At 42.7% G+C, this 13,575-nt stretch overlaps 1 long non-coding RNA gene across 1 annotated transcript; it reads right to left on the bottom strand.

Annotated features, from left to right (window-relative positions):
* Window positions 1-9,108: 9,108 nt before the first annotated feature.
* Window positions 9,109-12,780, bottom strand: LOC118429518. Its single transcript, XR_004832734.1, has 2 exons — window positions 12,520-12,780; window positions 9,109-9,576 (listed from the first exon to the last, which is right to left on the bottom strand). It is a non-coding gene; the product is annotated as an uncharacterized LOC118429518 (long non-coding RNA).
* Window positions 12,781-13,575: the final 795 nt, after the last annotated feature.

Raw genomic sequence — 13,575 nt, 5'->3', positions numbered from 1 at the left:
TACCTTTGATTCTAATTGTTGCCAGAATTGGTTATAGCTTTATCAATATTGTGTCTAAAACGGTTGACGTGTGCTAAATGACTCTTACTTGTTGACAATTGCACGTCTTTGTGTTTAATACCCATGTCTAAGTCTATGTGATCTACAGTCAAAAGCATGTTTGTATAACTTTTCATGGAGCCTTGGCCAGACTATGACATCGCTGCTCAACAATGTTATCCTAGCTGTCAATAACACATGCGTACATATAGATGAGTTCATTCTCAACTACAGTATAGGTAGTGTGTTTGATGTTAATTCTATGGAACCAGTACAATGTTGTATGCATCAGTATCTATACATGGACTGGCATGTATTTATTTTACATCTAGGTTTGTGAGTACTAGTACTTGTTATTAAATGGTAGCTATTTATTGTATGATATCAATGTTTATATGTTTACCATCTTAAAGGTGTTGCAGTCTTTTTGCTCTGTTTGTTTCTCTTCTTCTTTTCCAAACAAGTAAGGTCAATGACCTGGCCCAGACAGCTGTCACCATGGTTACTGGTGAAGTAGCAGACAGACTGTGGTGTTAGATTACACAATGTAGCAGGTGGCATAGCACAGAGCTGGTCAACATATTTTGAATGCGTTTTAGTGAGAATAAACAGAGCAGTAGCTTGTTTGGCCAGACCATATGCAGGTAAACTTATGTCTTTGATAGCAAAAGTTACCTTACTTTTTATCTCTTTCTAGTTCAGGTTGGCCAATAGTACTTAATTATAAAATCTATCCATGCAGTCGCATGTGGTAATTACCAGTCTCAAAGGAGATCTTGTTGCTTGTATTGAGGTCAGAATGTTTTTCCATTATTCATGAACAATGTTATCTTGTAATTGCTAGCAAAAGTTACCTTATTTTTTATTTCTTTCTTTCTAGTTCAGGTTGGCCAACAGTACATGTACTTAAGATTTATCCATGCAGTTTCGTGTAGTAATTACCTCTTAAGGGAGATATTGTTGCTTATATTGAGGTCACAGTGTTTTCTATTATTTATGAACATCTTTTCACTGCTGTGGCCTAGATGACATAACAGTCTTCCAGAGTCCATTAGGGAGTGGTGATATTTCTTGTGTCACTGATCATTATTTGCAATCTAATATAGCAAATCTTAACCTACATTGTGTATGATGACTTCGTGTTGCATAATGTGTTGGATCAAATTATTTTATTATTGCTAGTAGAAGTGTGGTTTGTTTATCACATTCAGTTGGAAATATGAGACATTTGGAAAGACTTTGTTATGGGGTTTGTTGTGTATTTGATTGATGTGGTTATAATAATAGGTTATACATTAGGGGGTCACATGTGAAGATAAGCATCTGTGTGAATAATGACAAGTAACTTTTGGTACTTACCTTAACAAACAAATGCTCACGCTTATCAGTAATTCTAAAATTCCTGAACAAGTTCCGTTAACTGAACAGGTGTCTGAACAAGTGTTAGGATGAGTTCTCCTTACTTAAATTATAATAACCCGACTTGAGATGATGAGACAAGCTTCAATACTGTATCTGTGTCTTATCTGTACGTTAACAGTCAGGTAGAGTTACATATGTAATTGTATCCGTACACTAGAATTGTTGTCTACCATCTGTCTATTCACATACCTGTATTCCCATTCATTTGCCTGACTAACATCGAGCAGATTAAAATGGGACTGAGCAGAGCACTTGGGACTAATGCTTGTAGCCTTTCACAGACTACACCTATATATCAGATATTTTGTGAAAATGTTCCTTGTTACCCAACGGATCATTATACCCCCCAGTGGGAGTCTTCATGCTTCATTGAATATAGAAAAATCCCGGGATTTATCCCGGGATTTTTTTTTTGTCCCGGGATTTTAAAAAAAATCCCGGGTTTTTCTTTGGAAAAACCCGGGATTTTTTTGGGGTGCCCAAATAAAATCCCGGGTTTTTCTTTTAAAAACCCGGGATTTTTTTTAATGCCCTGATAAAATCCCGGGTTTTTCTTTAAAAAAATACTATATTGTGAGACTATACGTTAAGAGTAGGAAGTTGAGTCATTATCAGTAACTGTGAAGGTAGCAGGGTGCACGTTGATAAGCGCGTATTACTTGGGGTACAGACTTGGGTCTGAACCACCAACGTCATGGTTTACATAATGTTGTTGTGACTTCAGTGACTATAGCAGAATGCTACAGATGATAATAGTCGTAAATTAATTAAAGAAGGGGTACAAGTGTGCAGTCACCATGGTTGAAATGTAGATGCAGCAATGTTTGAACTTAAAAAAAATACAGGGAAAGTGCTTTGATTCATGCTCTTATATTGAAAATGTGTAACACAGGTCTGTATCAACATGTCCTGGTGCACTCCAGCTGAAACTGTGTGCGACACACGCACGCACGTCGTAAAATAGTTAACTGCTACTCGGTAACTACCGTAATACGAGACCACATGATTCCCCTTTACTCTGTAGCAGGCCTGACATATGTTAATCTTGTCAACATTCAGGCTGCGTTGATCATGATCTCCTGCCTACGAAGGACCATTGGAACAAAACCTGTTTTAGCGATGGAGCTGTGTGCTCACAGCGAAGGGGCTGCATGCTCAGCAAAGGAGCTGTGTGCTCGCAGTGAATGGGCTTCGTGCTTGGCGAAGGAGCTGTATACTCACAGCGCAGGGGCTGCGTGCTCGGGGAAGTATCTGTGTGCTCACAGTGAATGAGCTGTGTGCTCACAGCAAAGGGGCTGTGTGCTCGGCGAAGGAGCTGTGTGTGAAGGAGCTGTGTTCAGCGAAGGGACTGTGTGATCAGCGAACGAGCTGTGTGTACGCAGGAAAGGGGCTGCCTGATCAGCGAACGAGCTGTGTGCACACAGAAAAGGGGCCGTGTGCTTAGCGAATGAGCTGTGCACACAGCTAGTCCACCGAGCATGCAGCCCCTTCGCTGTGAGCACACAGCTCCTTCGCTAAAACAGGTTTTGTCCCACTGGTCCTTCGTACCTGAAACAACGCACAACTATGAAATTGCAAGACACATGTGATACAATTAATTGTCGTATTCTTTATTCGTTTTCAATCTTTGAATCTTTGAGCAGCCTGTTCAGACAAGGGTCATGCAAAAATTGGCAAATATATCAAGGACTGCTCTGCTATTAGAAAGAATACCGAAACTAATGATTAGCCTACTCCATTGCAATACTATATCAAAGAATTATGTTAGCCCTTATTGTTATGTTAACTAATGTTAAGCTTTATCCTATACCTCTATTTTGTACCATGTGTAATAGTTGTTGCCATACATTATATCATGCACAATTGTCGTGCAATAAAGTTCTTCTATCATCCCCGCCCCTGTAATTATCTTATTGACAGTACATGTATTTACTTCTGGTTCTGCTTGGAAGCGAGAAATTGTTCAACTACAAAAAAACGGGTCACACAAGCAAGGTAAATACACTTAGAATCGCCTCTTTGAAATAGTCTTAATGAATAGTCTCTATGAACTACTACTGTAACGGTAAGTGTCAATGGAGCAGTGGAGCATAAAAAACTTCTACGTTATCTGGAACGGGGTTCTAGAACCGATAGAACTGGACCGGTGTCTTCTTGAAATAAAACATGAGTTACGTTTTGGTCGTCCTAAAAGTGAGACGCTTGTCTTTGTGCCTCCGTTTGGTCCTCCTCTAACACTGCATTGCTTATACCCCTGTCACATGATCTGCGATCTTTGGACGTACTTCGCGATTGCTGAAGGTCTGCCAGTTTTAAGGCTTCAGAGTGTCATGCATATTTTTCGCCCCAAAGATGTCCCTGTCACATATAAGTGAGGCTCAGGCGATCGCCTGTGAATAGATGAGAATGAACCTCTCATGAACTGTGCATGCGTGTATAGGTGCCAGAAGAATGCAGCTCCGGAGACAAATTCAGAAAGCATGGGTTATGTTTCAGTCAGGTGAAAGACTACTTGACACGAGCTCGACCCAGGATCGTAGAACATTACCCCGACACAGGCAGGATGCTCGTAGGAAGCACACCCGACTTCACTGACTTTGCACGAGTCGAGCGAGATGTGGACGAAGGTCGCTAGAAATTAATGCGATACTCCTGCGGGGCCGTCTCCATTTTGACTAGCAGGCATCGTACGACTTTTTCGAGATGACATCTGTCTTCATTCGTTGGATTGACGCCCAACTATCCATCGAATGTCGACCAATACATAGGCGAGGTACGGACGACCTGCAGGCGACTCAGCACGAACTCTACAAACTCGGAGATCACCGGCGACTTGTCGCTGATGTTAAGGCTATAGTACGAACCCTGATAAACTCACCGACGATCCCTAAAAATTCTCACCACTGATCGAGAGAACACTGGACATCTTACTGCTGAAAATGTCCTTTAGAGCTCGCAGACTCGTCGTCCGATCGATTTTCGCTACATGTGACAGGGGTATTAGCACAGAGGCAGGCCATGTACATACAAATCGACTTCCCCAATTTTGACTATTACTACTGTAGTAGGTTACTTTAATTTTCCCAGTTCACAGCGATATAGTCCATTCACCGTGTTGATACCATAGACACGGAACAACACAAGGACGGCGCCCGACAAGATAGGCAGTTGTAGAGAACTGCCAGGGAGGAAGTTTATATCTTCTCCGCCCCTGTAATTATCTTTCCTGGAACACAACTACACAGCCGGCACGGGTGCGTCCCAGGAGGCGGAAATCATCACGCCCGTGTCAATCCGTCTAATGGGAGAACAATGGGCTGTTCGTGGCTTTCTACAATGCAATACACACTTCACATCCTCGTCCGTATCGCAACATTAAGTACGTTATTAGTATAGTAGTACTAGTACTAGTAGCTGTTGATAGTACATGTACTCACTTCTGGTTTGCTTGGAAACGAGAAATTGTTCAACTACAACAACAACAAAAACGATCCACACAAGCAAGGTAAGTCAGGCCTGCTAACGTTACAAAGTTACACTTGGAGTAAACTGTTAACAATAGTCTCTATAAACTACATTGATTGGTGTTCCACAGTATCGCCACTTTGACCATTCACTTGGGAATCGACACGTCAAAATTGTAACGTTACGTAGTCGCGAATCAGCCATGTAGTAGTAAAAAAAAACGACGGGTCTTGGATCGGGGACTGACTCCATATTCTTCCGGTACGGCAAAAGACCCTGTCCTCGAGTAAATTACGATGTAACTGCAGCTGAGCAGCGTTATGGAGCAAAATTTTAGAACCGCGCGGCAGAGCGCTCCAACACTGAATACTTCCAACATGGCGGCCGTAACATGTGCACCGGTTTGTTTGTGTTTTGTTTGTGACGTAACAAAGGTCAAATGGCGATCTGTAGCGGAAGGCGACGAGACAGCCTTGATTTTACGCAAGTGAACGCCTCTCTATAGAAATTTTCACGAAAAAATAACTCATCATGTCACGATTCACAGAAACATCTATGCTTAATAACGTTACAGTAAGCCAATAAAATGCGATTCACCTCAGTCGGAAATTCATTGGTTTCATAACCTGACCAACAGCGGTGGCCGCACGTGCGCACAGATCGTAGATAAAACCGCTTTGTGCAGGTATACAGTACTTATTTTCTATCAAAGTTGGGCTTCTGCTTGTACAGTTTGAAATGAGACCCAACAACAAGCTGGAAACGGCCATAACACATCTCTACCATGTGCTTTTGTTGATGCCTGCTTCCAGACCGGGGCTCCCTGTGGAGCCAAATCTATTTATGATGCCTGGCCCCTAAAATCTTTACCAGACCACAGTGAGAAGTATTTTATTGATTTACTACTTGCCAAGTAACGTTACATACAAATTGACTTCTCCAATGTTGACATCTGTAGGTTGCTTTAAAATTTCTAGCTTACAGCGACATACTCCATACTGTTGATACCATAGAAATGGAACACCGCAAGAACGGCGCCTGACAAGATTAGAAGCTGTGAGAATTGCCAGGGAGGGAGTTTATATCAGTCCCGCCCCCTGTAATTATCTTGTTTACTTTCCCTGACCACAGCTACCCAGCCGGCACGCGCAGGTCCCGGGAGGCGGAAATTATCACGCCCTTGTCAATCCGCGCTCGCATCAATTTTCGGCCGTTTCCAAAAAAAAAAAGTTTTCAACCACACTGTAAATCGTGCAAAGCAGCTGTAAAATGAGCACATATATTCCGTAGATTGAAAAAAAAGTATCAGAAAGCAGATAACTAATGTCATTGAATTCCAAAATAAATCTAAAGTCAAAGAATAAGATGTGAAAGGGCAGAAATAAAATAAATCTATTGTTGGTAGGGGTGGGTACCAGTACGGAAAATTCAGGTACAGGTCCGGTTCAGGTCCAGAGGACCAGATCCAGGTCAGGACCTGAACCTGATTGTCTGTGAAAACTTTTGAATGGGCGATACTCCACACAATGGTCAATTTTGCTACAAAGGAATCTGTTTGGTGGAGTATCCGACGCCCACTGGCGTATTAAAATACCATCTTCATGTAATCAAGGCCCTGTACCGTTGACTGTAGAAACCTGGAACAAATATGACTATAAACTCTACTCTGCATCGTTCTTGCTATTTTCTTGACCCGGTAAGCCCCAAAACACCTATCCATTTTTTAATAGGCGAAACCCAATCCACAGATTTTTTTTTTTTATGTCTGTTTTTTTACCTGTCCAAGAAGGAAAGAAAAGGTTTTGCACCCGTACGATGTACCGGTCCCTACACCTAATTGTTGGTATAACATAATATGTGTCCTAGTCCTATGTTCAACCTTCCTGACCACTTACATTTCATACCGAAGGCAACTTTTTTTTTGGCCAAACTTTTTTTTTATTCGCACGCTCGCATCAATTTTGGAGTTCCCAGAGGATGTCATCCATATAATCAAATCAACATGGCCTAATGGGAGAACAATGGCTTTCTACAATTCAATTCAATACACACTACATATTCTCGAGCCCGATAAGATTGGCATCGTTAATAAATGACTTATCATGGGGACGGAGTTTAACTCATCTCCGCACCTGAAATTGTAAGAAGCCCCACACGGCTTGAGGAATGGAAACTACTTGGTAATGCCCCCAATACCCCCAATAAAAACAGTTACCTATTCTTTCTGCGCAGTGATTGACTCATCCATATGAAGCTATGGGGTGGTGCCTGGAGTCGCGCGAAGATGTGATACATATAAAATTCCCCAGACTGAGTGGGTGGGTGGGTGGGCGGGCGAAAAAGAAAAACTGCGCTCCATCGTGCCTACCTCTTTTCCCTTGTCCCACCCCTTCTATCCCATGTTCACGTCTTCGACGGATTCCAGGCTGTGCGGATGAGTCCGTCAAACTGCATGTGAATAGTCTATCCTGCCTTTATATGGGATTGGGTCTTCGCCTAATATAGGCATCGCCAATCACAGCGCAGGAAAGATAGTTACCTATTCTTTCTGCGCAGTGATTGACTCATCCATATGAAGCTATGGGGTGGTGCCTTCCGTCGCGCCTCTTCTTTTTGGTATCATTACCTGAGTTGCGTGGCATCCAAGCTTCTTGGTGCGTGTGTGGGTTCTAGGAGACCAACCGCTGACTCCACGCTAATAGGGAACGCGTGCGGTGTACACCCAAGGACGACAGTGGACGCATAGTCAACATACTCAACATAGTCTATTGACAACTTCTTATGGAACCGTTCCATGATGGTAAACAGCCAGCACCACACAGTGCGTGACGTAACCACTAGCGGGCTCTACCACTTATATGGGTGGTGGTCCAGACCTACCATAATAATCACTATACAATATTGGCGCTACTATTCTTCCTTCTTACATATGCATACCTCCTACTATTCCTAATCTCATCCTAACTTTCCTTTACTCCATCGTTCTTAAATATCCATACCTCCTACTATCCCCAATCTCATCTTAACCTTCCTTGACTCTATCGTTCTCTCCCACTCTCATCCTTACTTCTCCCAATCTCATCCGCCAAGTTCTTCACACCATCATTCTCTATTCCTTTCTACCCCAACCTCCATTCATTATTCTTTTATTCGTGTCCTGCTTATCGGAAGTGAATCAACTACAATAAAACTAATGTGCAGTCTAATATTTTTTATTTCTTGCATCGCCGGCGGTCCTCTTCTAAAAACTACTAGAAGTGTCCTCTGTCAGATGTTGCAAACTCCAAACATACTTCCAACCCCATAAATAGAATAGACACGGTACGTAACAATGGTCTATTATCGCAGCAGATGTAACTTTCGTATAACGGATCTCTCCAAATTCGACGTACACAAATGGCCCAGACCTATTGCAAGAATGAATACCCAATATAATCCCATTTCTCCCTATCAGAACTCGGGTATAAACAAAAAAAAAAATGTCGACATTCGGTTTCAAATATTTGTTTCAACTGCCGTTTAGCAAACCAAGCAACGTCACATACATTGGGATAATTGTATCTAAACAAAAAATCTGTATTGAAGTGTTAGAGTCCTCCTCACTACTGTTCTAGCTTTTCACTGATAACAACCTCTCTGGAAAATCCACTAACCCTTGAATTGATACATACTTGACGAAACCAGTTTTGGCCAATGCCGTTTTGCGCTGGGTAGCCAACCCTATATTACTAGGTCTAGGTTGGAAAGCATATGTGATAAATTGAAGACATTCTATTTTATGTGCAGCAAAACCTTCATGTCTTCTATAAATAAGCCTTAACTCTGTGTGTGCCAATAAAGGCTGACAGTTAGAAAGTAAGCAGTGACCTTTTAATACTGGCTATATTAACCTGAAACTTTTATAGCGTCATCTTTGGACTCATTACAGCTAAACATGTCAGATCTACCTACGAAACAAAATTAGACTTTGGCCTAAATGTTTCGATAAAACGACAAAATAACTGCTGCCTTTTAACTTTCGTGCCTCGTCAAGTTATCAACAAATTACTACCCAAGATACACGAACCTGTATTTATCCATGGCACTTTATATCAAACATGCTCCTTTTCAAATTACTTATAAACCATAAGCGCTGGAACGTACTACCAAGTAAAGAAAATGGAGACAGACGAAAACAGCAAACCGATTTAATAACTAGTTGTTTCTCAACATTACAACGAAAAACATGTCACTTCCTGGACAACTTCTGACGTTGATGTGTTCTAATTAAAAACAAGCAAATACAGTGGTCATCCCTACAATGAACTCTAAGACAGTATAGATGTTCTTTTTTTTTTACGAAGAAAGCGTTTAACAGACGCCCTCTAACATATTCTGTTACTTTAAGGCAAAATGGAAGTTCAGGTCACAATTCGAACGTACGAGAGAGTAAAAAATTCTGGGGCTGTTGTCTCTCTGTTTCTGAATTTTAAGTCTGGTTTTAAACTTCTTGATCCCTTTGCTTGGCCACCATCCCTGCCTGTACGCCGTCCTCCCATATGGTTTGCTGCGTGTACTTCTCAGCTGGCTGGTGGGTCTAAGTTGCTGAACTTGAGGTGGTATTTTCAGACGTCCTCGCATCACACCCACGCGCGTTGTACTGAATGCTTCCTGTAACATATTTATCATATTGCATGTCCTTCGGGATGAAGGTATCCTTTCTCTTGAAAACCTGTACCACCTAACGAATACGTCGTTGGTTACGAATGTTCTACGACAATGTTGCTCTGTGTCTTGTACTTCAAATAAAACGTACGTGTACCAAGAATCATAGCGATACAATAGCGTGTTGAAAAACGAACGAATGATACTCGTAATTAGTTCAAACTCCTTGCAGTTATACGTATATAAGTGCCAACTTTTAATCTTGTGCTCGTCCGTCCTAAAACTATCCACGACGTACTATTCTCTACATTGCACACCGTAATCTTCACAATTGTCGGCCTCGACTTCAGTGCTTCTGTAGATATTTTCTCAATCGCGTTAAAAACTGCTTGCCGTTCTCGTTATCTACACGGGGTCCATCAACAATCTGCAATGCCACAAATCTCACCAAAGTATCGGACAGTCTCGGTATGTACAATCACGAAGTTAATCAAAACCTGTCGTAGTCAGCCAGCCAAACTGTACTATTCTTATTCCCTACATGTGGCTGCCCCGTCGCACGACCAACTATATCAGCCTAGAGTTGTCCCTCGACTTGTCAAGTAACAAACCGAACGAAAACCAAGTCCTGTTATCAGCCTGAAGCTGTCCAATAACTAATAGTACGGCTCCATAGCACACAAAAATTGTCCTTCAGTCTTAAACTCCACCTGTGGTTGTCCCACAACTTGTCGCATAACAAACAAAATAAAAAACTGTCCGCCAGCCATGTTACCTACCTAGGCTTGTCTAAACAACCTGTCGTGCGACCAACCACTAACACCTGGGTAACAAATTTGTAACAACGTATCGTGCGATAACAGAAAACTGTCTCTTTACTTCTCTAGTCCAAAAACTTTCCAACAGTCTTGCTGCTTACCTGGGGTTACTCAACAATCTGTCGTACAACAACACACAAAAACTATCTAACAGCCTTTTTAATTCTCTGAGGTTGTCTAACAACCTGTCACACGACAACAACAAACAAAAATGTCCAACAGTTTTGCTGCTTACCTGGGGTTGCTAAACAATCTATCGTACGACAACCCACAAAACTGTCTAACAGCCTTTTTAATTCTCTGAGGTTGTCTAACAACCTGTCACACGACAACAACAAACAAAAAATGTCCAACAGTCTTGTTGGCTTCCTGGAGTTGCTCAACAATCTATCGTACGACAGCACAGCGTCACAAAACTGTCTAACAGCCTTTTTACTTCTCTGGGGTTGTCTAACCAACCTGTCGCACGACAACAACAAACAAAACTGTCCAACAGTCTTGTTACCTACCCGGGGTTGTCCAACAACCTGTCATACGACAACAGCAAACAAAAAAACTGTCGTACACAGTCTGTTGTTACTCTACCTGGCGTTGTCTCACTGCCTGTCGCACGACAACAAACCAAACTGTCCAACAGTCCTGTTACCTGCCTGGTGCTGTCCCACAGCCTGTCGCACGACAACAAACCAAACTGTCCAACAGTCTTGTTACTTGCCTGGTGCTGTCCCACAGTCTGTCGTACATCAACCAACCAAACTGTCCAACAGTCTTGTTACCTGGTTGGTGCTGTCCCACAACCCGCCGTACATCAACAAACCAAACTGTTCAACAGCCTTGTTACCTGCCTAGTGCTGTCCCATAGCCTATCGTACATCAACGAACCAAACTGCCCAACAGTCCTATTACTTGCCTGGTGCTGTCTCACAGCTTGTCGTACATCAACAAACAAAACTGTCCAACAGTCTTGTTACTTGTCTGGTGCTGTCCCACAGCTTGTCGTACATCAACAAACAAAACTGTCCAACAGTCTTGTTACCTGCCTGGTGCTGTCCCACAGCCTGTCGTACATCAACAAACAAAACTGTCCAACAGTCCTGTTTCTTGCCTGGTGCTGTCCCACAGCCTATCGTATACATCAACAAAACCAAACTGTCCAACAGTCCTGTTACTTTGCCTGGTGCCGTCCCACAGCCCTGTCGTACATCAACAAATCAAACTGTCCAACAGTCTTGTTACCTGCCTGGTGCTGTCCCACAGCCTGTCGTACGTCAACAAACAAAACTGTCCAACAGTCTTGTTACCTGCCTGGTGCTGTCCCACAGCCTGTCGTACATCAACAAACAAAACTGCCCAACAGTCCTGTTACTTTCCTGGTGCTGTCCCACAGCCTATCGTATACATCAACAAACCAAACTGTCCAACAGTCCTGTTACTTGCCTGGTGCCGTCCCACAGCCTGTCGTACATCAACAAATCAAACTGTCCAACAGTCTTGTTACTTGCCTGGTGTTGTCCCACAACCTGTCGTACATCAACAAACAAAACTGTCCAACAGTCCTGTTACCTGCCTGGTGCTATCCCACAACCCGTCGTCCCTCCACAAACAAAACTATCCAATAGTCTTGTACACTTACCTGGGGTTGTCCAACAACCTGTCGCATGACAACTACAAACAAAACTGTCCAACAGTCTTGTTACTTACCTGGGGTTGTCCAACAACCTGTCGCATGACAACTACAAACAAAACTGTCCAACAGTCTTGTTACTTACCTGGGGTTGTCCAACAACCTGTCGCATGACAACAACAACAAAACTTTCCAGCAGTCTTGTTATCTCTCTGGGGTTGTTTACAGCATGTCGTACGACAACAGCAAACAAAAACTGTTCAACAGTTCAATTGTCCAACAAACTATTGCATGACACCAACCAGACAAAAAGAAACTGCAAACACTTTTTTTTTCTACCTAGGGTTGTCCAAGAACCTGTCAAGCGAGAAACCCAACAAAAAGCAGATCGGCTCATAAAAAAAAAAACAAAAATCAAATCACCTAAAATCTCGCTACAAACTCGAGGTTGTCTGCCGACCTGACGAGCAACAAGATAACAACCTCTAGCTGAGATATAGGACACACCTTAGGAAAACTGCCGCAGTGGTTGACAGCTGTCCGAGCGTCTTGAGGCCTGGTCCCTCAGCTTTTCGGGTTGCTGAATGCTGGCTGGTCCACAAAATGCAATGCCCAGAATCGCCGCAACCTAACTTCAAAATTAAACAAAGCAAATATACAGAAAAAAAACAAAGGAAAATACGTAAAATAAGGCAATACGTTCGACTCCTTCCACAACAACAACAACAAACGTGATAGGCAGACAAAAAACTATACCAAGTACTGTCTAAAGCCTTTCAAAGAACGTAACTCACCCATAGAGCTACCAGTGATAAGTTGAAGCCTCCGACTCTTTCTTGATAAAAAAAAGGTCAGACTCTGCTCCGAGCTTGCGGAAACTGGAACAACGTTGTACCGCTTCACAAAGGCTCCTATGGCGAAAAGACGGGGTAAACGGCAGCCCTAGCGGTGGCTCAGCTGTATCAACATACCTAACTCAAATGAGACAACACAAAATTAATTATACCAAGCCTATTTTACCAAATAGAATCACTCACACCTGCGCACGCGAAACATGTGCGAATTGCGCAAACATATGCAAATTACGAGTCGCTAAACGAAAAGAACGACAGAATAGTTGCTGACCAACAAAACACACCATAATCATACAAAAGGGGAAAACAGGAAAATAAAATCATGAAGGAACAAGAAAGAAAACAGCCGAGGGATCCACTATACTAGAAAAACAGCCAACGTAGGAAGACAAATCAAAATGGAAAATTCCACAAGACGCCAAAAATGGCGGCGAGCTCAAAACCTTGCGTACCTGCTTGGCTTGTAAATCCTACGCCCGTAGGAAACTACTCTATCTTCTCTGTTGTCGGCAAGTTTCCCTACCCGTTCCCAGAAGGTCGTAGATATCGCAGACTTGTCCTGGTGAGTCTCACTGTCAAAAACAGTGTTACTGGTGCTCTGCTATGGAACGTCCGGCTCATTCACAAGGCTGCTGCGTCAGTCATGCTGGGGTCGGCCGTGCCGGCGGTGTGACTTGCCTTCTCCGTCGACGTTCTGCCAGACAGTACT

Source organism: Branchiostoma floridae, chromosome 13, assembly GCF_000003815.2.
Source record: "Branchiostoma floridae strain S238N-H82 chromosome 13, Bfl_VNyyK, whole genome shotgun sequence".
Classification (NCBI taxonomy): Eukaryota; Metazoa; Chordata; class Leptocardii; order Amphioxiformes; family Branchiostomatidae; genus Branchiostoma; species Branchiostoma floridae.
Note: the sequence above shows the minus strand (reverse complement) of the source record. Positions and strands in the feature narration are given on the sequence as shown.